We start from the raw sequence: 24605 nt of genomic DNA on the forward strand, positions 1-24605 counted from the left end.
CAGTTTGCAAAGTCATGATCATTATGCTTGCCCTTCTTCAGACACTTCAATTTCTCTTTGTTTCTTTGAAAATATTATCATTCAGAATTGCAAATAATCATTGTCTACTCTGCAAGTCCACTGTCACCATAAGCACAAGGGCAGATAGAAAATCTCTAGTCTTTATCACATACTTAATACATGATAGAAATTCAATGTATATTTATTGAATGAAGAAATAAAGTAAGGATACTGATAGAAACATTCATTAGACCAGCATTCCATCTACCATACAGGAGTCTGGACTCCAGTCTTAAGAGGAGTTGAAAAAGATAACAAGCAGATCTTCTTGATCAAGTCTGGGTGAACCCTCCAGATTCCTGCAAAAGGCAGACAGTCTTCAGATAGAATCCCCATCTCCTGCATGACTGTAGGGTACAGTAATTTGGGTCCTTAATGTGCACATTTTATAGATAGAACCTATGTGAAAGCTACACAGAACCCTGAGTTGATTCTATCAGTGACAATATTCATGCTCTATTTTGGAAATAGAAAACTCAGAACCTTTCCTAACCTGTGACCTACAGAATACCAGTTGCATAAGCTATCAATATGTGTGGTCTTTTAAAATAAAATCCCTAGTCAATTATGTTTGGAAAGATTAACAAAGTTAAGCCATCATGGGTTTTTTCCTGTGGCTCTTTACTAAGACCCTGACAGCCCCAAGATACCCCCAGGGCTGTGTGGAGCAGCAGTTAGGATGCAGATCAGTGCAGGAGTAGATGTGTGTTGCTGAACTAATTGAGGAAGAGAAGTGGGAAGGACTGAACTTCATGTAATCATACATGAAGAGAAAACCATGATTAGGGAATTGTCTACTCCAAAACAGAAGTCCCCACCCTGCATAAATCTCATCCTGGACACATGGACACAACATCAGATACAGGGGGTCAAAGACACCAAATGATAGGCATAAAGAGGAAGGGAACCCAGACTAGAGCCGAGAACAGGGCTCCCAGCCAAGCACTTCCCAAATGCTAAGGGCTTTCAGTGGCCCCATGAAATAGATCAGGGAGCACCACAGCTAGCTTCCATTCAAGGGTTACAGTAAGAAACATGGACACCTTTTGAAAGTGGATAGATTTTAGAGCCTATGCATTTAAATCTGACCCAAACCAGATTTGCCTGATTCCAACTGTCAGGGGAAATTCTATCAAAATGGTTATGTCCATTCTAAGAGTACTTCAAATTTGTCCCTCTTTTTCTCCCCCCAGTATGTTTCATGTGAAAGGCGTAGGGCTTTTTCTTCTTTTACTTTCTAGGCAAATGCCATCCTTAGCAAATTGACAGGAAAAAAAAAAAAAAAGATTAATCTCCCTTACCCCCTTTCTCATAGTTCTGACCCACAACCCTGCTTCCTTGCAATAAGTATATGCAGCACAAATTCAATATATAAGAAGACTATAGAGTCTGACTGTTCTTTCCTACCACTCAAAGCCTTCCAGTGGCTTCTCTCCATATGCTAAGAAGGGAGGGAGGGGATCCAAATGCCTTACTACAGAATCAAAGTCCTACAGGACCTGGGCGTTCCCAAGCTTCCTCCACTTCAAAGACATTTGCCTCTTTGCCCCTCCTCCACTTAAGCAAGCTCCTGCCTTGAGCCTTTGCACTAATTGGGGTCCCTGCCTGGCAGGCTCTACCCACACAGCTTTATACCCCTTTTCTTTTGTTCAGGCTCTGCTCAATGGTCACCTTATCAGATGGGCTTTCCCCGACTACTCTAGATTAAGTGGCATTCCACCCTAGTCCCATACTTACCCCTTGAAATAATGTCTATTTGTGTTTGTCTCTCATCCCAGGGATCAGAACTGTTTGGATCACAGAGTCTACACATAGTTGCTGCTTAACAATTTGAATTGTTGAATGAAAGGTCTCCAGTTCTTTCTCTGTACATCATACTTGACTCACTTCTGCTATCCCCGGAAGTCACATGCAGGGCAACTTAACTGTCCCCCACCCGCAAGACACACACACACCCCCGAGGACAGGCCAATGGAAATGAGTCTGCCCTCACATTATTCAAAAGTCCCAGAGGGCTCCTGCTTTACATCTGTCCCCATGATCAGACATTCTTCCTACCCAGATCTCAGAGCCCCACCTGGCCAGTGGGACCCTTCTCCCAGGAATTCCCCTCACTCTGCCCACCCCTAAGTAATAACCTTTTGAATTAGTTGCATTCACTGACCCTTGTGTGGTATGTGTGGATATAGAACACCTGAACCTGGAACAGAGGGAAGCGCAAACTCTGCAACCAGTCAGCTTGAGCCCTAACACCCTGCCTCATTCACTGTGCCCCTCCAGGTGAAGGAAGCCAGAGCATTCCTCCTTCATTACCCAGAGTCCAAACACCACTTAGAAGCCCTTCCTCAATCTGGATTTTCTCACTTTCAGTCTTCTCCACTGCTAACCTGATTTTTCACCTTGTTATTTTCTTCTTGCCTCGCCCTCAGAGAGGGGATCTGCTTCATTCACTCTTCTCAGGAATGGAGTCTGTTGCACTCAATTCCCCTGCCGTGGACCATATGTGGTAGACACTAATTGGGGTTTCTGTTCATCAGCACCCCAGGGAACACCTCCTTGCCCCAAAAGAACTCTAAGATCATGTAGGAATTTCTGCTTCCATGAATAGCATCTTTAGCCTTTAGTGTAGGTTTTGTCATTCTCAGTTAATTTTTTTTTTTTTACTATAGCATTGAACTAGAGAACCCTCCAGGTTTTCCAGTGGTCAGAAATTCCAACCTGTAGCAGGTATCCTAGATTCTAAAAGCAGCTGGGTATAACACAACAAATTGTGGCAAATGGGGCCAATGGGGAGTATGAAACTTGTCTGAGGGCTAATTCAACATAATTGACACCATCCTCTGCTGGCCAAACAAAACAGATCTTTGGGCTGGATTCTGCTCATAGGCTTCTAGATTAACCTGAGATATGGTTGATGAACAATACCTAGATCAGGTGGGATAAATTAGTTATTTTGACTAGTGTTTCTCAACGTTGGCCACACAATCATCTTTAGACTTTAAGGGAATAAAAGGAAAAAAAAAAAAAAACAATGCTAGGATCCCATCCCTCGAAATTCTGCTATAATTACCAGAGGTCGCGTGGGAACCAGGCACTTGGAAAGATCCTGAATGATGCTAATGTATATATTCCCAATTAAGCACCAAGGGTCCTTTGAAGGAAACTTCCTACACTGCTGTTAGCACAGATGAAGTCCACACGTACGAGTCTTACTCCTAAAGTAGTGAGCATTGTTTAACTAAAGAATATTATCGATTTGGAAGAAAAGCGAGCAGACTATAAGAGAAACCAACAGCAAGTATTTAAGGGACAAGAGATTTCACAAGAATATAGAGCAGCATTAAATTCATAATGTAACAGCCAATTTCTAACCAAAAGTCTTCCAACAGTGCCTTAGAACAACATGCTTCAAGCACATAACGTACCCCTCTCCTTGCATATCCAAAGGAACTGGTATTATTTCAGGAAGAACAACTCATCTCTAAGGGTCTGAGCAATGTTTCTGGAATATTTTAACATTAAAAGAAACCATGTTTTCTTTAGAAGACTCAAGGGCATACACATACCACAAGGTTCATTTCAATCCAAGCCATGGATTTACCCACAGATGTTGTAAGCATCAACCCCCTCATTGCCTTGTGGTAAAAATGATGAAACAGAAATTCTTCAATAGCCAAAGGATAAGGAAATTTTGCTCTTGTAATGAAGTTGTGGATTGACGATAAAATGAAGTCTGTGAACCCATAAAAGCTTTGTTTACCTATGAACCCCACATTCTTTGCAAAAAAAAAAAACCCACGATTTGTAACAATGTTTTCCATAAATACGACTTCACATTCTTAAAAATTGCCACATTCAGATTCTGGAATCCCTTCATTCTCGGTATTCTAGTGCCTTTTCAATCAAGCTAACCTCATCTAGAGGCACAGAGCCGGGGAAGCAAGAAGAAATAGGCCATCATTTCTTATGACAGGAATCACTACCTTGCCTGTATCCACTCCATGCAATTATCATTAATGGTTGTCCTGTTTAGAATAATGTACAACAGAATGTCCTAAAGAGTATTCTGTGAAATGTTCTCACAGTAAGGGATGTATGGGGAAATAAGTTTAGGAAAGGTGTGCAACTATTGCCCTTTTATAGAATCGCAATGCTCATTAGAATAAAGGGGGGGGGGGCAGGTTTCCAAAACAAGAATCAGAGTTCTTTCAAGTTTGATTAGGTGTCATACTCCATGGGACTAGTGTTTTGAGGTAGGTGGTATGCTCCTGAAAACATTTATATGTTGTGCAGATTATTAGGCTCAACAGCAAGAAGCCAAAATCTAGTTCCACACTTGACATGTGCAGTTATAGAACCTCAGCCAACCACTTAGGTTCTCCCTTTTCAGTAAGGGAAAAGATTCTGACTCAAAATCCTAGCCTGGACTTTGGAAATTTCTGGATTCCAGCAATTTATTTACCATTCAATGCTACTTTGCTTCTATAACCCCTTACCCATAATTTCAAAATCCAAAGAAGCTCTGAAAACCAAAATGTAATTTAGTACCTAAACTTGACTTAAACTAAAGTAAGCTTGTTTATGCATTTTTCCCCACTTAGTCTATGTGTTCATCTGGTTTGGGCTGCAAAACTCAATAGCTACAGCAGGGTCTGAACACCCTGTAATCCTATTAGGTAAGAAATTTTTGCCTATCGCCTTTCTAAAATCTGAAAAATTCTCAATTCCAAAATATCGGTCCCTCAGGGTTTCAGATACAAGACTGTGGATCTTTAGGAAAGCTTCTTCTTTTCATGTAGCAGGCACTGTTTTAAAGGATTTTTAAACAATTCATTGCTCATAATAACCCTGTAAGGCAAAAACTAGCATTATTTCTATTTTCAGATGTTAAAATAGGGACAGAAGGATAAATAAGGCTCTCAGAGTAACACAGGTAATACATGATTGAGCTGGGATTCAGATCCAAGCATTGTATCCATGGTCTAGCTCTCAGACCAGAATTCTTGTCTTGAAGAATTTGAGTCTCATTTAAACAACCTTTGATTTCCTCATCCAAGATAGTATTAACAGCTACCTTACAGGGAAAACTTAAGGCCAGCTCTCAATGGCTTTTGCAAAGAACAATCCATGGAGTAATCTGTAACTTCCGTAGGATATTTTGTTAGTCATATCCACCAAGACTGCAAGGAGCGACACAGTTAACTGACCAAGGGTCCTACACAGGGCTGGATACTCATTTTGATCTAAAGCATTCCTACTCTGTGTAATTTAGACACTTCCATAAAAATGGTGCTATGCCCAGAGGCACATTATAGATTACCCCAAAAGCACACTGCAATGTGCCATTTAAAATTTAAATGAAACACTATATAATCTCCAAAGTAGTTTAATATCAGGAACTGTGAAGTTTGGGGACAGACATATAATGAAAGCATTGAGGGCCCTTTTACCAGCAGCTGCTCTAGCAGGCAGGCCCATGATAAACATGTAAAAATCATGCCTACAAACACTCTGCCCAAACTAGGAGAAAAGCTGGACAAGCCACTGGGGAAGTGGAAAGGCAATAAACTAAATAAGCTTGATTTATTTTTATATCTCCCCAGGGTTCTCTATGTTTTAGGGTTCAAGTATACTTGCCTTCCAGGTGCACTCGGTTTCCATCCTTGGGTCTAATCTTTGAATCCACTCCAGTCTTACCCTCTTATTTCCATACTACCTTTCCTGCAGTCTGGTTAGCATTACCCTCCTGACCTTAGGTTGATTGTCTTCAATTAAGCCCAAGGATTTCCTCTTCCTGGACCAAAGTCAGGTTATAAAACAAGAATAATAAGAGACTGAATAGGATTCTACTATCATAGTCAGGGCCCCGCTATCTAACTTTTGACAACAACCTGACTTCAGACACCCCATCCCACTGGGAGACAATTACAGCACACTGGCTGCTTACCAGTTTGGGAGAACTGATCTCTGTGCCAAGAAATTTCTCAAGGAATCTAGTTTCTCATTAAAAAATTGAGCAAAGGGAATTAAGAAAAAAGGCAAAGTATGATAGGTTATTAAAAAAAATCTATCACAATTAATCATACTATCTGGTCATTTAATGTGTTTGGAAGAAATTCAGAGCAAGTGAGTGCACTAGCTCTTAAATATGGACTCTAAGAAATAATGCACAGCAATTAAGTCAGAAGGTTTAGGAGGTATTATAAGGAAATTGTAATTAGAGTCCCTTATTGTCATTAGAAGGAGAATCTATGTTTTAAGTAAAGATCAGCATGATCAAGTATCTAGGCCTTCCTAAAAAGCAATGAACAACTTAGCAGGGAATATTTTAAGTGATGTACATTGGGATGTTGTGGAAAACACTCAACTATCCCATCAATAAAAATCCTCACAACATTCCTGGGTAATAGGCTGACAATACAGAAGAGGTTCTACTCTGATTGTGACCATTAGACCAGGAAGTTAAAAATGACCAGCTTTGCCCAGAAGCATTTTATACACAAATGTTTTCTCCCTTTGTTTACCCATTCCAACCAATTAGGTTACCTACCATCTCCACACCCTTACCCTTTGCTGCCTATTTATTATCAGTCCAAGCTGAACAAATAATCTATGTTCCTTTGTTGCCAAAGTATATATCCAGCCTCAAGTAGGACTGATTCTGCCCATCCTGTGCAGTACCTATAATAAGCCACACCCTCCCAAGCAGTATTGGTATTTGGTATTGGTATTGTCCTACCTAGCCACTAATGGTATCAATACTCTTGTCTGTGGACTTCGTGTTGGGTACATCTTTCTTTTTCATCCCAGCTCTCTCGATTGTTCTGATGCATTAGTCTCTCAGTTCCAGCTCCCATAAAGACACCACAACCTGGGTAGTTTACACAAATCTTTGTTAATTCTGGAGACTAGGAAATCTAAGATACTGGTAGATTCAGCTGTTGGTGAGAGCGCTCTTCTGACTCATAGCTGGCCTCCTCCTTGCTGTGTGCTCACAGGGTGGGGAGACAGCACACAAGCAAACACATGCCAGCACTCTCATGTCTCTCCTTATAGGGATGCTAATCCCATCATGATGGCACCACAGTCATAATCTAATTTCTAAGGCCTCACTTCCAAATACCATCACCGTGGTTAACTAGGGCTTCAATGTAGGAACTTTGGGGTTACAAATATGCAGTCCATAACAGCCTCCTTTGCTTTCGCCCTACTTTCTCAAGTCTCTTCCTCAACTACTGAAGAGGTAGCCTGGTTTTGAATTTTTTTTTATACTGACCTTGACACCCCTTCATGAACCAACTTCTATTCTAGTCTCTACTTTGCATGATGAGACACATCCTGTCTCCATGCCAGCCCCAGCCTCTGCATTACTCTCAGGTGGACTAACTCATGAGGACCCTGTCCAAAGGATATTATTGACTCTTAAAACTGAAAGAGATTCTCCTTGCAATGGGCTGCACTTTTCTGTTCCCCACAAAGATGTTTGCTGTCATGGAGTTCACAGATACTTAACCATTAGGCAGGAAAACATTTTTACCAATTTATTTGCCCTCATTTTTAAAAATTCTTAACAGTTGTTTATTATTGAGAAACAGATAGACAGAGCATAAACATGGGAGGGGCAGAGAGAGGGGGAGACACAGAATCCAAAGCAGGATCCAGGCTCTGAGCTGTCAGCACAGAGCCTGACATGGGGCTCGAGACCCCACACCGTGAGATCATGACCTGAGCCAAAGTCAGACACTCAACTGACTGAGCCACCTAGGCACCCTTTGCCCTCATTTGTAAGACAGTAATTCTGTCTTACCATTTTTCTTCTCTACTTTCTCCTGACTTCTAATCCATTCATCTAGAGGATTTAATTCCAACACAGATAGGGAGCTAGCTTAAATTTTGCTCTGGAGTTTTAAGATGTGCACTTATAGAATTTTATGTAAAATACAATCTATAATCTTCAAAATGATCAGCAGCTTAAAGTCAATCTGTCTCAATGCACAAGTTATTTTAAAAATTTAAGATTCTGCTTAAATGATACCTCCTCCCTGATGCCTTTTTAGTCTTTCCATTATACGTACTTTCTTCTTTACCTCAGCCAGTCCAGAGAGTCAATTAATTTTGATGGACAGATTGATGATAAAATAAGCTATTGGTAATGGCAAACCCTGAGGTACCTAGGTACAGTTTCTTCAATTACTAGGATACATTGCAGCCATGTGCAAGAACATGATAATTCATAGCTCTGCCTTGCCAGGATAACTGTACAACCTTCACTATCTACATGGTAAAATTTGAGTTGCTATAGTCTAAGGATAGCTGCCTAACTCCTGGGGATCAAGCAGAATTACCTGCCTCCCTACCCCCACTCCCTTAATCAGTTTATTTGTCAAGGAATGGGCCCAAATTAGATCAACCATAGTTAAACACCAGTTTAAGATCCTGAGAAAAAACTAACACTGTGGTTAGTTTTTTGTAAAACAAAAAAAAATTTTTAAACTCATGAAGTTATTGGTAAGAGAAAATACTGATGCATCGAAAGCACCAGAAATGAGAGACAAAGTTCCAATAGTGAGATATCCTATTGTTCCCGTTCCCAGCTGTTCCCAAAGCCCTCTCCCTCTGACTCTGGTTATTGAACACTGAGTCTAAGAGACCATGAATTCTTCATTTTAACCTACATGAGACCACTGCTTTTCAATCTCAAAACTGACAAATGAGTGAAGCAACATGGGCAGTTAAAGCTCAGCCAAAAGAAAAAAAAAAAAAGAAAAGCATGGCTATCACACTCACTGTTAGAAAATCTAAATGGATTCAGGCAATGGTGTGATGAAATTGGCTCATACTAGCTACGTAAGAGCCAATGGCTAGGTTTTTAAAAATTCATAAGACAGCTGTTAAATATAGCCATTATTTAAAACAACAATATGTTAAAAACAAAGACAATACTCAAAACTCACTGTCTAGTTATTTTGTGATATTTTGCTATTATCTGTGCTCTTCGGGTTATTACTGAATTTCTAGAGGACATACTGTATAATCAGTGATTATGTTATTCATGTTGGTAGCTTGAAATCGGCCATGATGGGAGTACTTTTACCGTAGGATCAGCAAATGCTATGTTAGGACCTAAATGTTTGTGTCCCCCAAATTCATCTGTTGAAATCCTAGTCTAAATATGATGGTATTTGAAGGTGGGGCCTTTAAGAGGTAAGTAGATCACAAGAGTGGAATCCCCATCAATGGGTTGGTGTCCTTAAAACAAGGGACCAAATAGCTAGCTAGTCTCTCCCTTAAGTGAGGGTACATGAGAAGATGGCCAGCTGTAAGCCAGGAAGAGAGCATTTGCCAAGAAGCTTGCCATGCTGGCACTCTGATCTTGGATTTCCAGCCTCCTGAACTGTAAGAATTGTTTGTTTATGGTAATTTGTTAAAGCGACCTCACCAAGACATACTACAAATCAGGGCTTCTTTTACATTCCACCCCATCCCCCAACCATTACAGAGCCACCAGATCAAGTTGTTTCAAAACATTTACCAAGTACTACTCTTCAAATGTCTTAGGGGAAATAGACAGCTCCACAATTAAGTGGAGAGAGAGAAAAAGAAAGCAAACTAAGGAGTATGTTTGTAAGAACTATAGCCCGTATTGATTCATGGAGCTGAAGGAAATTAAATAGATTAAGCAGCTCTATCTGAGAGAATTATATTGCCAAAAGAACCACCAGCTTGGATTATAACACAGCTGTACTGTTTGAGACTTAAAACCAACTTTGAGTTTTTCAATTAGCTAAGTACCAGACATAGCACTCAGCCCTAGAGTAAGCCATATTTGCCAATGCCTTCTTCAGATGTGTCCAAAAGAATGGAAAATAGTAAACCCATAGAAGTTACATCTCAAGTCCATCAACAATAGCTGAGATGGAAGAGGACTACCACCACCCACTGACTTTCAACCACCAAGGTAGTGAGACTATAAAACCACTTGAGAAAAGTGACTGTTATATCTTTTGCATTCTTCTCCTAAATGAACAAGAGGATAGTGTCCCTGTTCTATCTTTATCTTTTTAAGGGGGTGGGGGATGGGGAGGGCAGAACAAGTGGTCTCTGGATCAAAAGGAACTACATTCCAAACATGTACAGAGTTCATTACACACCTTCCCCCAAAGAAAAACCACCTTACATAATCTAGCAATCCTGCCTTTCAAGCGGAATGCAGGAAATGGATTGAACTTGTGAGTAGATTCCTTTGTGAGGAGATCATGTGCATTCTTTTTATTATGTGCAGAGTATTTTGTGAGAAGTGTAAATGGTGGTAACCATACTTTGTCTACCAAACATCCCCATATCTCCCCAGACATTTAGTGTGACTGTACTTCTCCAAAACTTTGAAGATGGGCATGGCTTTGGCCAGGGAAATGTGAGCACCAATAGTATGGGTAACTTTAAGAGCAGTAAGCAATTTATCACTTCTTTTCCCCTCAACCACGATGACCAGCAAGGTTTCTAACATGAACTATTCCATCATAATGGGTCCTGGAGAGAGGAGGAATGGAGAAAAGCTCTTGCCCAACCTGGAAGAGCACGTAGCATGAGCAAGAACTAAACTATGTGGTTTTAAGTCACAGATTTTGGCCTGATATACCCACTGACTGGTACAAACAATTCCATATTTTCTGGCAAAGCATACTCACAATTATATGCAGTTTTGTTACATTTGATTACTGAAACACATGCCAAAGGATTTCCTATCACATATCAAGCAATGCAACTAAAGATAGGAAAAGTTGCCAAATCACAGCAATGAAGTACCCGTGTGACCAAGTTATGTATCATTCAGGGCTGCATTATACTGCCAAATTTCAATGTGTCAAAACTTCATGGACTTTAAACAAACTGTAACTTCTGGCTGGCAACGTGGGATTCAACCAAGGGAGGGGGGGGAAGCCTGCGGAGTGGAGAAACAAAACAAAAAACATGGGGAAATGCCAATATCAAAATTGAAGAAATAGTGTGAGCAACTTGGAAAATACAGAGGATCCTAGTGGTAAAACAAAACAATACTGAGTTTTAAAATGATTCAAAGGATAGGAGTGTGAAATGTGAGGAGGTTTTAATCTCTTAATATTTTGTAGAGTTAATTGCTTATCTATGCAAAAATGATATGATATACATTTCTAAGTCTAAAAAAAAAAAACCTTAAGAGTTCATCAAAATTCTAAGTGCTTGGAAAGAATTAGGTTATAATTAGCAGCATTTCTTCTTCCTTTATCGCAGTACAAAAAGTCTTAAGAAATCAATGGTATCTTAGAATCAATGAAAGTGTAAGTAATAATGATCATAGGATATGAGTGGGTGAGAACAGGACATTTCTGATTGAGGGAAAGATCAACATATTTTCCTTCATGAGAAGGAAGCCCACTCACAAAAACTACTTTTCCATATGACTGTGCTTCAAGAAGATGTATATTCTCCGTGTGTGTGTGTGTGTGTGTGTGTGTGTGTGTGCACTCACATATATAAAATGGAATTCATTTTGGATTATTTTTTTCCAAAATGATGAACAGAAATGCTCTTGTGATCAAGATACCCTCTTCAAAGTTCCCAAGGAATGACCCTAGATTGGTAAACCTGGCAACTCAATTTTTCCAACTATGAAATAGTCATTCTCATTTCTATAATTCCTCCCAGGGAAGTTTCCAAGAAAATGTAATGAAATGCCTTTGAAGGAAAAGACAGAAGTACCATGGAGTCAGAGGAGTTGAATGGCCCCTGGAGACCTTCCACAGTGTCCTGTGTGCTGACATAGTAGCCTATATTTTGACTTTGGAACATTTGCTCTGAGAAGTTGCTGGAACTTCTGTGGTCTCATACATTGTATCTTCCATCTACAGAGGCAGTGTGAGCTGAAAGTACTGTCTGGTAATGAAGCCAACTGGTTTTCCAAGACACTTGCTTCAAGTAGCTCAACCAACTGTGGAACTTTCTCCTGTCACTACAAGTTTCTTGGATTCCCTTCTCTGAACTTTGGGTCTTCAAGGCTGTGTTCTGTCCTTTGATCTCTAGTTTTTTGTTTTGGGGTTTTTTTTTAATTTAACTCTTGTGTTGGTTTTAAACACTAATTTCTCACCTGCTATTCTCCAATAATAAGTTCCTAAGGTTACAGAAGGGTCCCACACCTATATTGTCAATTAATCTTCAACAAGGAAGGAAAGAATATTCAATGGGGAAAAAAAGACAGTCCTATCAACAAACTGTTGCAAAAACTGGACAGCAACATGTAAAGGAATGAAACTGGACCACATTCTTACACCATACACAAAAATTCAAAATGGATTAAAGACTTGAATGTGAGACCTGAAACCATAAAAATCCTAGAAGAGAACACAGGCAGTAACTTCTGATTATCAGCCATAGCAACTTCTTTCTAGATAGGTCTCCCAAGGCAAGGGAAACAAAAGAAAAAAAAAAAATCAACTATGGACATTATCAAAATAAAAAGCTTCTGCAGTGAAGGAAATCATCCACAAAACTAAAAGGCAACCCACGAAATGGGAGAAGATATTTACATGTGACATATCTGATAGAGGCTAGGATCCAAAATATATGAAGACCTTCTAAAACACCTGAAAAGTGAATAATCGAATTAAAAATGGGCAGAAGACATGAACAGAAATTTTTCTAAAGACAACATACAAATGTTCGACACATGAAAAGACATTCAACATCACTAATCAGGGAAACACAAAACTACAAAGAGATCACCTCACATCTGTCAGAAAGGCTAAAAGTAACCCAAGAAACAGGAGTTGGTGAGGATGAGAAAGAAGAACCCTCATGCACTATTGGTGAGAAGGCAAACTGGTGTAGCCACTCAACAGTATGGAGTTTCCTCAAAAAGTTAGAATAGACTAGCCTGCCCTCCAGCAATCACACAATTAGGTATTTACCCAAAGAAAACAAAAATAATAATTCAAAGGGATACATGCACCCTGATGTTTATGTCAGCATTATCTATAATAGCCAAATTATGGAAAGAGGCCAGGAATTTATCAATTGATGAATGAATAAAGAACATGCAGGGTGTGTGTGTGTGTGTGTGTGTGTGTGTGTGTGTGTGTGTGTGTATGTATACATACACACACACGGAATATTATTCAGGCTTCCAGAAGAATCAAGTTTTGCCATTCCAACAAAGATGGAGCTAGAGAGTATTACGCTAAGTGAAATAAGTTAAAGAAAAACAATTACCGTATGACTTCACTCATATGGAATTTAAGAAACAAATTAGTAAAGTGGACCAAAAAAAAGGAGAGGCAAACAAAGAAATAGACTCTATAGAGAACGGATGGTTGCCAGAGAGGAAGTGGGTGGGGCGGGGTGAAACAGGTGATGGAGATGAAGAGTGCACTTGTGTGTTGTATCACTGTACTGTACACCTGAAACTAAAATTAGACCAAGTTAACCCAAATTTAAATTAAGACAAAGATGTAAAACAAAAAAATTAAATTCTTGAGGGTTTAAAAACTCAAGCTTCCACTGAAAACCTGGTATTAACAGTAATAACCACTAACACCTACAGAATATTTACTTTGGGAGTTTCACTGGGCTTGATTTTATGTTTTCTCTTGTAATTTCCATAAACCTAGTCATGCAGCTATTTAGGGCCTCAAAGCGATGTCCCACTGTACTATACTCATACCCATGTAGTTTCATATCATAAAGTCTTGATATAGGTCAATGAACATTTCAATGCAGACATGAACTTGTACTAATACTGATAGTTTTCCCTAACGCATACCACTTAGTCTGCCACTCTGGACACTAGGCGCCTGATGTGGATACATATTTTACAATATTGTACCTTCTGCCCAAAACTTTCTAATGCCAGCAATTAAAATAACGCACTTCAAACTGACTCAATCCTCACTACAGAACTAGAACTATATGGAATATTCAGTAGACAGATATTTGACTTCCCTATAAAGAACTAAAAAGAAACATTGATATGGGAATTAAGAAAACCCTGGGGAGCTGGGAGATGAAACCATCTGAATTTATGGGCACGAAGTTAAATGCTTAAAGTGATCAGGTGTACACCTACGCTTATACGTGAGCCACCACAATGTCTGGTTCAAGTGCAAACTTCCAATATGCTCTACACCACACTCTCACTCTTTGTAAGCAATGTGTGAAAGTATTAGCAAGGTAAGGTCCATGGGCCATGCAAATTAGACTCACTCAAGTTGCTTAATAAAATGTCAATTCCTAATGATATATTTGTACTTTCACTCTTTATTGGTCAATCTTGTCATGTTTGTTTTTCTATTTTTGTCCAAAAAATAACTATTTTCTTTGGATTAAAAGGAGTCATAAGTGTATATGCTGTAGAATTATATACAAAGAATATTTTTTAAATATTTACTTATTTATTTAGAGAGAGAAAGAGAGTGGGGGAGGCACAGAGAGAGAGGGGGACAGAGAATCTCAAGCAGGCTCTGCACTGTCAGCATGGAGCTGGACATGGGGCTTGAACCCACGAACCGTGAAACCATGGCCTGACCTGTAATCAAGAGTTGAATGCCCAACAAATTGAGCCACCCAGACACCCTGTAATTTAAAGATATTATGTAAAAACTTTATCTAAGATGTTTAAAGCTTAGATGAATTTATAAAAAAAAAAAAAAAAAAGAAAACTTTAACTTACCCTGAAAGAAATAGAAAATCTGAATATTACTATAGCGATAGAGAAACAGCAGGCCAAAATAGTTATCTCAGTCAGTCCTACTACTCATGGAAGAAAAAAATAACTCCAAAACTTTACAGACAATTTCAAAGAAAAAGAAACACAAAATAAAACCAAAAAAGGAATAGCTGAACTCTTTTTATGAAGTGACAAAGATCTGATGATAGGTAAGAAATCAAGAAGCAATAAAGACAACTAGTGATACTGTCATCAGAGACACATGCAGGACATTGGTAAGACCAAACAACAAAGTAAGGGGGGGATGCGTTTTTGTAGCATTTTTGTTATTGTTATTAAAGAAAATGTCTTTGCATATACTTCTGTTTTAAAGTAAACATGTTGCTTACAAAGAAAAAAAAAAAAGTCAATTCCCAGGCACTACCCAAAGCATCTGGTGTCTCAGCTTGCATTTCCCATTAGCAGATGCCGAGACCAGATTGGTAAGGGAGAATGAGGCAGAGATGGAGAGGAGCAAGCACTAAACAGGTAAAGGAGCAGTTCACAGCTTTGACACCTAGAGCCATATTTCTCGAAGTCATGGTCTCAAATTATTTGGCCTCAGAACCCTTTGTATGCTTAACATGTTATTGAGAAGTACGGGCTGCACTTTGTGTGAGCATGGACCAGTCTCTCCTCTCAAACCCCCATGGGATTCTTATTTTCTTTCTCCCTCTCTGCTCCTCTGTCACTTGTACCCTCTCTCCCCATCCCTCCCACACCCCCAAAAAAGAAGATACTAAAAAAAAATGTAAGTATTCTCTAAACCCAACATGGGGTTTGAACTTCCAACCCCCAAAATCAAGAATCCCATGCTCTACTAACTCATCCAGCCACAGGAGTCCAATCAAAACTAATTTTAAAGAAGTCACAAGCAAGCATTCCATTAGCCATTGTAGGAGTGACCTTACTAGCTCTTGGAAAATCTACTGTACCCTTATGACAAAAATCAGCAAAAGAGGCAATAATCGTGCTAGTAGTTCAAAATAACTTTCACCTCTCAAACGTAAAGGATTTAGCGTTCCCCAGAGGCTCCTGGAACATACTTTGAGAACCACTAAGATAGCCATCTCTCAAAGTTGTACCATTTAAAGGTTAAGAAACCAGATTATGCTCCAACCCCCATTTATTATGGTTTTGAGAGTGCACTAGTTCTCTGGAATGTTCAGCCTGCCATCTTTGCAGGTAAAGATGTCCCTTTGGCCAGAAGGAAATCCAGGCACAGTGTGGTAGATGTTTCTGGTATGGGGTCTCTGGGGGTTTGAGAGGTGAAACAGGAATACATGCAGTGTCCTGAGAGCATCTGCTCTAACTAGGAGCCTGTACTTTAAACAAATTCCCTCCATGATATTTGATGCACATTAAAACACCAGTGCACCAGGAACCAGTCTCCTAGGTCCTTGGAGAATCCTTTCCAGCTCCATCCAACCAGTATTCCTTTTCGTTTTGATTTCTCTAGTTTGTGCTGTGATGGTTACTTTTGTACCTGAGCATTCAATACTACTCTTAGAGAACTAGCCGTCTCCCAGACTGCATTTGTTCAAAGTTCATACATTATGAACTACAGGGTCATTCTCAAATGTATTGTTATAAGTTTAATGAGGTTTTGATTTCTGCCAATATACTCTACAAGAATTCTATTATCATATATAGTTCCAGAATGGACTGCTTCATTCATTCACCACTAGAACTCAACATGGCCTCTCTTGCTTCAGTATTCAGTAAGCCGTGTGTGTGTCTCTGCTATGAGGAGTGAAATTTCTGGACTCTGGTATTTGGGCAGACATGCACTCTTCTGTACTGGGCCCAAGAAAAGGATTCATTAAGAAATATTGTTGTCAGCTTCTAACAGATTACTGTTTGTCCCAGAGAAAAGTGAAGGTTTTTCAATTCTCCCAATCCACTTCACAAAAGTCGTCAAGGAGACATTATTCAAGTCAGGCACTCTTTGACCAGAAGGAAGAGTGAATGCCTGGGTTAAGATGCCTTACACCAGCAGGCCCTATGCACAGAGGCATGGACAATGCTGCAGGAGGGTCAGGGGGAAGTGCGTGCTGGACCCGACTCGCACCAACTCACATGAGTTGAGTGTGCATGTTTCTTTCCGACTCTGCCATCCACAAGGTCTCCCTGATAGCCTGAAACTAGCCACAGAAGGAATATTGTGACTATTCATACAATGAAAATCCCAACTTTTTAAAAACAAAGAGATCCACTTGTTACACACTCACCGGCACACCGCAGGTAAGGAAATTCAAGAAGAGGAGGCTCCGCTGGTATGAACTTGGTCTTCTGCTTATCCGGGTATCTTCTCCAAGCTTATACACTGCCCCATCTACACGGGATCAACACAGCTCCCTCCAAGGTTTTGAGATACCAGAATTGTCTGGTACTAAATCCATTAGCAATGCCCATGTTGCTGACACCCTGTTCCTACAGCTCCATGTACTTAATACAGATGTTTTCGGGATCTCCTCCCATGGCAACACCATCCTTCTCTTTGCGGGTGGAGGGTCTACCTGCTGCTAAGGTACCAAAACACTAATACAAAACCAAATCTCCCCATACATCTCATTCTTTTGTGTGAAGGAGTATCCCTTCCCCCAAAGAAATCCATCCTATTTGTCCTAAAGCAGGAAGGCCATCTCAAGAGTCCCCAGTTCACTTGATCAGCACAAGATAGGGAGGGTGGGGAGTCAAACTTCTGTGCTGGTTCTGATAAAGGAATTTGTCATTCTCCTCACACCTAGGACAAACTTCTCTCTTTGTGACTCCATAACCCAACCATCCAGTTGCTCTGACTTTTTAAAGTAAAGAAGCCTAGGGGTACCTGGGTGGCTTAGTCAGTTAAGCAGCTGACTTCCATTCAGGTCATGATCTTGTGGTTCATGGGTTCAAGCCCCCATCAGGCTCTGTGCTGACAGCCCAGAGCCTGGAGCCTACTTCAGATTCTGTGTCTCCCTCTCTCTCTACCCCTCCCCCACTCATGCTCTGTTTCTGTCTCAATAATAAATAAAAACATTTAAAAAAATTTATTTAAAAAAAAAAAGAAGCCTAGAACTCAAAACTGAGTGTAGATTATCATGAAAGTTTTATGTTCCATCCTCTTAAGTTCTCACCATCTCCAGCAGATGCTGAGTCCTGGAGAGATCATCAGCAGACATAATAGTGAAACGTTAAGAAAATCCTTGAGCAATGAGATAGCACATCGCTCTGCAGCTACACAGTAGCACAGAATGTGACAAAACAGGACTAACTTCATCCTCAAAATGAACTACAGTTTTATATCCCATAGCAGATCGGTCCTTCTGATGGAAGGACAGTGTGGTTTAGAAGTTGTTGTACGACTTCTAGCCTTTTGGCTGGTCACAGAACAGAAAGCCAAAAGGTCCTGAACACCTTTATTTTAGTTTGTCATCAAATCCTAACTTGTCATACACGTGCATAGTTGTGTGAGGAGAAATGGCTCTCCTCTGCAGAACTTGATGTTACCTAATATAGACCATGAAAATCAGTCCCAACCAAAACAGCGGGCAAACCAGTTTTGGGGATTCTCCCCCGGCCTGAATCATTGACTCAGCCTCTGTCTCCCTCTGCGGGCCATTCCCTCATGCCCAGACACTGATCAACAACTGGAGACCTATATCGAACAAGGACTGCTAACAAAGTGGTGAAACTGGGGGCCTGCCATGGGAAACCCTAGGGCCCTAAAAACAGGGCACGACCAGGGGAGGTCTGCACTAGCTCTTCATACAGAAGGTATGATTTGGAAAAGGTAACTTTTCCATCAATGGGAAGGATAATAAAAAAAATCAAAGAAAGCATTAAACTTGACTCAAGAGTAAAGAGAGCAAAATAAATTCACAACAGAACAGTCTCAGGCTAAATGGCTAAATACACAATTCGTCCTACCTTGTACACACAAGGAAAACAAGATCTGCAGACTCTGGCCAAAAATGGGGTCTCAGGAAGATCCCAGTTCTCTGATTACACTCCTACTGGCTTGTTACATTAACGTAATATGGAGCGGATTTTAGTCTAAACCATAAAAGGACTCCTTGTTGCCTGCCTCCTGCCCAGCCTCAGTGATCACAAAAGCCACAGCACACCATCGTGCCCTCTCCTGACAGCGCTGGCCAGAAACTAAGTCCACACTGCTCTGCAGCTGCATTTCACATGGTATATTCTTGCCTTATGGAGCAGAAGAGTCTGCCAAACTGTCCTGCACCATGTCTGAGAGCTGAGTCCACCAATTCCCGAGACCCTAAAGCTGCTCCTTCTTATCAGCCCAGACAGAACAGAAGGAATCAAGCACCTCAGAGGGTGCTTAAGAGTCCCAATTCTCAATGTTCAAGAATTCAAGAAAAGAGTTCAGATGCAGATGGAAGGGTTCAACCCTCCAACCTTTTCTCTAGACTGCACCACTGCCTCCATCATTGCAACACACACCCTCTTAAAACCACAGAAGATATTTCCAAAGGCAGTGATTCATTCCTTTTCAAATAATACATTTCTGTCCAAAAAGCACCAATTTGGACAATTCTTAGAGTTGATTAAAATTTAGGGAAACCGTAAACAGTTGACAAGAACTTACTGAGTCAGCCCTAAAAGCAAAGGGTAAGGGCAATGTTCTAGTCTTTGAGAGCCCAGTCAGAACTGGGTTTAGTATGCCATCTCTATTACTAGGTATGGACTTTGGTCAAGCAATTTAATGTTCCTGTGTAATGTTTCTGTGCCCTCATGTCCCCAGTGAAAAAAGAAATGGAAAAGAACACCTGCTCACTGGTCTGTTATAGGAGAAATAAGATCATGCATGTGAAAGCTTATCCTGGGACTGAGAGTACTTAATAAATGTTATTATTGTTGTATGTCATGCATTCAGTACTCAACAAGGAATAGAAAAAAAGATCAGGGCTCTTGAGAATTGAGAATATCATAATAATTGTCTATTTCATTGTAGGAGGTCAGGTTTGAACCCTAAGAAGAGGCCAAGTGAAATACTTGTGTGACCAACTTTTGGAGTTCTTTCCTCATCCTCCAAGACCCCATCCCATTCACGAGCATGGCCTTTAGCAGTCCTATCGCTACCACCGGGTTTTTCCTTCCAGACTTAGCTTAATCAATAGTCAATCAGAGGAGGACACTTGCTTCAGCCCAGGACAAGGAGTTTTTGTCTTCTAGGAATTAGAATCTCAACCAATGTTGAGTAATTCTCCATGGGTGGCCTGGAACAATAGAATGTTGACCTAGGAAAAAGCATGTGGAATAGAGAAGAGAAATCTGGTCTTCAGAAGGAGAGAATAACTCAGCAGATAAGAAAACAAAATAAAGATGGAGAAAGTGGTTTTTCCATTCCTGAAGCCTGACTGCACTCTGCTTTTAGATTCCTTGAGACAACCCCACACACGATTTTCCTTTTTCTTGTTAATGCCAGAACAAGTGGGTTTTTAGTATGCCCATGGAGGGGATCAGGAGGCAGGTTTAGTCCTTTTTGGTCAACAGAATTGAAACAGGTGCCCAGGAGACTACAGAAAGGTCCTAGGCTTCACTGCTTCTAGTCTTAACCAGATAGGTTGTTTATTAAATTCCCTTCAAGACATTAGACCTTAATATGCCCGTCTCCCAAATCCAGGCCAGACTTCCCTAAACTCCATTATCTCTAAATCCAACTGCATATTAGAATTATCATAAGAATTCTTCATTAACCATCTACTGGGGAACCAAGCAGAGCACTAGACATTTCACATGCAATTATTTCATATGTAAATTATTCTTTCTACTCATATAGAAAGGTTAAGGAGTTTAAGCGACTCACCCAAAGATTTACAGAAAGAAGAACCAAAGACTGTTTAAACCCCCCACAAAACTGGGGTTCTTTTCTAATTACATCCTTTATACCTCCTCATAATCAACAGATTTAAATGGACTGGTGGTGGCATGAGAAGACCAGAATTTCAATCCAGTTTTGTTTCTTCACAGTTGCATGATCCCAGGCAGGCACTTCAAACCCTCAGGCTTAATTTCCTCATTTCTTTATCAGCAAAGACAGTGCAAGAACAGCAGGCCTACCTACCTACCCAAAACTGTGGGAAGATGAATATATATATGTGGAAAGCACTGCATAAATACTGAAGAGTTACACCAATGATCCTATTACTCAGATCATTTCCTGCTTGTGGTTTCAGCATTTGTTAAGATAAAACACCTGATCTCCATTCTGGTCAGCCTTTCTGATGCTTAAATAAGATACACCTGAAACTTAGGAATTCTAGAGAGTTATGGAAGCCTAATGGATTAGCATATTAAACTAATACAGATATGGTCCATGACCTCTTAAAGTATCTAATTTTTTTAAAAAGGCAGAAAGGTTAAGAAAGTAAAGGCAAGGAGGAAGCTCTAAATACAGAGTGAAGTTTCTTTTATCTAAGTGTCCTGACTTGCCTCTATTACTGATCTCTGACCTTACCTTAAGCCTTCCTGAACCTGCGTTGCTGCCACTATTCATGTTCTCAAGTGCCTTCGTATTCCAGTTTTATACTGAACTACCTAACAGGTCTTTATTTAAACCCTTGAAATCCTCTCTAGCCTAGGCTTTGAGAGCAAGATGTAGCGTCAAATGCCTAACAGTCTTGATTTTAACGTAGAAAGCTTTTAACTGCTAAACACCCCCTTGAAAGACCTCCATCTCTAATCAAGACACTGCCAGTTACACAACTCTAAAGAACCAGCTGTCCCACGGGTGAAGCTCCCCTTTTTTTAAAGTCCTAGGTGACCGACGTAATTGCCCTTCTGAGTGACCCACTTCTCCCCGCTTTAATTCCTGCTTTTATGTTTTTAATTTGCCAACAGAGTTAAGGCCAAAGCTCCGCCGGAGGGGCCCCCCACCACATGCCCCTGCTCCCCACAGCCTGGCAGGGGCCCCACGATTGGACCCCACCAGCTACCCACTTTGCTACAACAAAGTAACTACATTACTAAGAAATATGAGATAAGAAATGTATTATCTTACAGTTTAGCAGGTTGGAAGTCCAATATGAGGTCTCACTGAGCAAAACTCAAAGGTATCAGCAGGGTTCCATTCTTCTCCAGATTCAAATTCATTTCTTAATCTTCTCTGGCTTCTAGAGGCCACCCTTATTTCTTCACTCATGGTCCTCTTCTTCCAGCCTCAAAACCAGCTCCGGTATACCTCTCCGAGCTTCAGGTACTCACATCTTCTGACTGAGCCTCTTGTGCTTCCCTTTTCTCCTCCCCTACCCTGCCCTTTTAAAGTGATTCCGTACTACCTGGACAATCCGGGCTACTCGTGCTCAAGTCAGCTGATTGCCAGCTTAAATCCATCTGCAACCTTAATTACCCTTTGCTGTGTAACCTAATATAGTCCCAGGTTTCAGAGATAGGACCTGAGCATCTTGGAGAGTTGTTATTCTACCAAAGTGACATTTGGGCAAAAACCTAAAGGAAATAAGGAAGCAAACCTTGTGGAAATTTGGGGAGAAGAGCTTTCCAGACAAAGAAAAGTGAAAGCCAAGCCATTTGTGTGAGTGTGTGTGTGTGTGTTCTGAACTACTCAAGACTCAAGACTGGAAGCCTTGCATACACTGTTAGTGTTGAGTAAATCGAAACACTATAGGGAATGGATTGTTTTTTTAAAGTATAATAAATTAGAATGTTAAAGCCTTGTTTTGTCCAGAGAGTTTAAACTATTTAATTTTCACCACTGAGAAAGAATGGTATGCCTGAAGATAATTACTTAAAATTCACAGATACCAGAACAATACTGGCTACTTGACTATTTTCCTGTAAAATCTCACAGACTTGCAGAATATTATGATTGGAAGAGACTTCAGCAGCAATCTTCTATCTTAATCAATTACCGTATGACACAGAGTAGGTGCTCAGTAATTATTTTCTGAAGACCCTTAGACTAAATGTGAGGGCTGTAACATACTCCGCCTGTTCTCCACTTACTTTGTGGAAGCTACCATATATCTACATGACCTGATGCCTCGACCCATAGTTGATTATCCCCAATGTGAGCAACCAGCCCAAGCTGGGCCCATCAGAGCTTTTTCCTGAGGTTTTGAACTCCAAAGCAGTCTCTGCTGACTAGCATCAGTATTAAGGTATATAATTTGGGAGCTTTCCTGAAAGAATATAAGGCTGATACCCAGAGAGAAGCAAATGCAAGTTAGTGGCATCTTTGAGCACCTGATTCTAATATTTTCTGAGGCTCTGATGAAGCTCTGTGCTTCAAAAGTCGTGTTATTCAACATTTTCTTGGAAACCACAAGCCAATTAATTCTTCTTAATTGTACTTCTCTCACTGCCTAAGGACTTGCAACCTTAGACTCATACCAGGAGAATGTGGAAAGGAGAGAAGGCGAAGTCTTTTATCCACAGGTGTTATCCATGATTAGTGAGAGAGTCCAGGACTCAAGAAAGGTTTTTTCCCCCCACTGAACCCTCTTTAAGATTTCTCCAGGCAGAGCCGGAGGAGCGGGGTAAGAGGGAGCACTATGCTCGTGGAAGTCCCCGAGGCAGCCTCTGCAGAGGAGCAGAAGGAGATGGAAGATAAAGTGACTAGTCCAGAGAAAGCTGAAGAAGCAAAATTAAAAGCAAGGTATCCTCATTTGGGACAAAAGCCTGGAGGTTCAGATTTCTTAAGGAAACGATTGCAGAAAGGGCAAAAATATTTTTATTCTGGAGATTACAACATGGCTAAAGCAAAAATGAAGAACTAGCAGCTTCCTACTGCAGCTCCGGATAAGACAGAGGTCACTGGTGACCACATTCCCACTCCACAGGACCTTCCTCAACGGAAACCATCCCTTGTTGCTAGAAAGCTGGCTAGCTGATTAAAAGAGCTGAACTGCATGAATCTTCCAGTTCCCATTATTTCTCCTTAATATGTTGTTACTTTCTCTGCTTTTTTTTCTTTCCTTCACTAAGTCACTTGAGAATGACAGCATTGCAGGTAGCAGTAGTGTGTGCTGCTATTGTAAGGGAATATACGTGTGTAGAGTTTTTGATTAGTTTAACAGTGCACTGATAAAGAACATGTTAGAGCAACATAAAGTAATCTACCTGAAAATAATTGTATATATTACCTAATTCCTAGCGTAGGGCTGGTTCAACAAGTAACAAGCAAGTTTTACAATTGTAATGTTTTGGCTTTCTTTAACTCATCTTAATTATAGCTTTGTATGTTACTCTTATTTAATATAACCTTTATTGTATTGATTTCTTCTGTATTTTCCTTTTGGATTTTGTAAAACAGAAGTTTAAGACCACAAGTTGGAAGAAAGGTCACATTCTTCAAACAAAATTTGATGGGGCTCTGAAAGATTTGTATCTCTGTGCTTGAACTTGAATGGCCTTAAGCCTGTTTCAGCTTTAACAATAGAATTTTACTTGGGCAATATTTGCCCATTCTGGTGTAACTTATGTGACTCTAGTGCTTAACAGCCGCCATTGAAGCTAGTATTCTTATTTAGTTCTGTAGTGTTAGAGTATCTTTTGTTGAAGATGTGAATGAAGTGTGCATGTGCATTGACTGTTGAATTCACTTTTGTGCCATTTTTGTAAATACAATAGTTTTGCACAACCCCTCATAAATGCCTGTATTAATTTCACGTATTAAAAAGTAGATGATGTGCCAACCAGAAGCACAAGAGTTCCTACACAAAACTCTGTACGTCATTAGAGCTTTTGTATAGTAAGTAGTTTACAGTCTTGGGCTTATCGAATACTAAACTGAAGTCTTTACTTCGTCTGTATAGACTTAAGCTTTTTCATTTGTTATTAA

At 40.2% G+C, this 24605-nt stretch overlaps 1 pseudogene; it reads left to right on the forward strand.

Annotated features, from left to right (window-relative positions):
* Window positions 1-23305: 23305 nt before the first annotated feature.
* Window positions 23306-23768, forward strand: LOC115279081 (annotated as a pseudogene).
* The last annotated feature ends 837 nt before the right edge of the window (window positions 23769-24605 follow it).

Source organism: Suricata suricatta, chromosome 15, assembly GCF_006229205.1.
Source record: "Suricata suricatta isolate VVHF042 chromosome 15, meerkat_22Aug2017_6uvM2_HiC, whole genome shotgun sequence".
Classification (NCBI taxonomy): Eukaryota; Metazoa; Chordata; class Mammalia; order Carnivora; family Herpestidae; genus Suricata; species Suricata suricatta.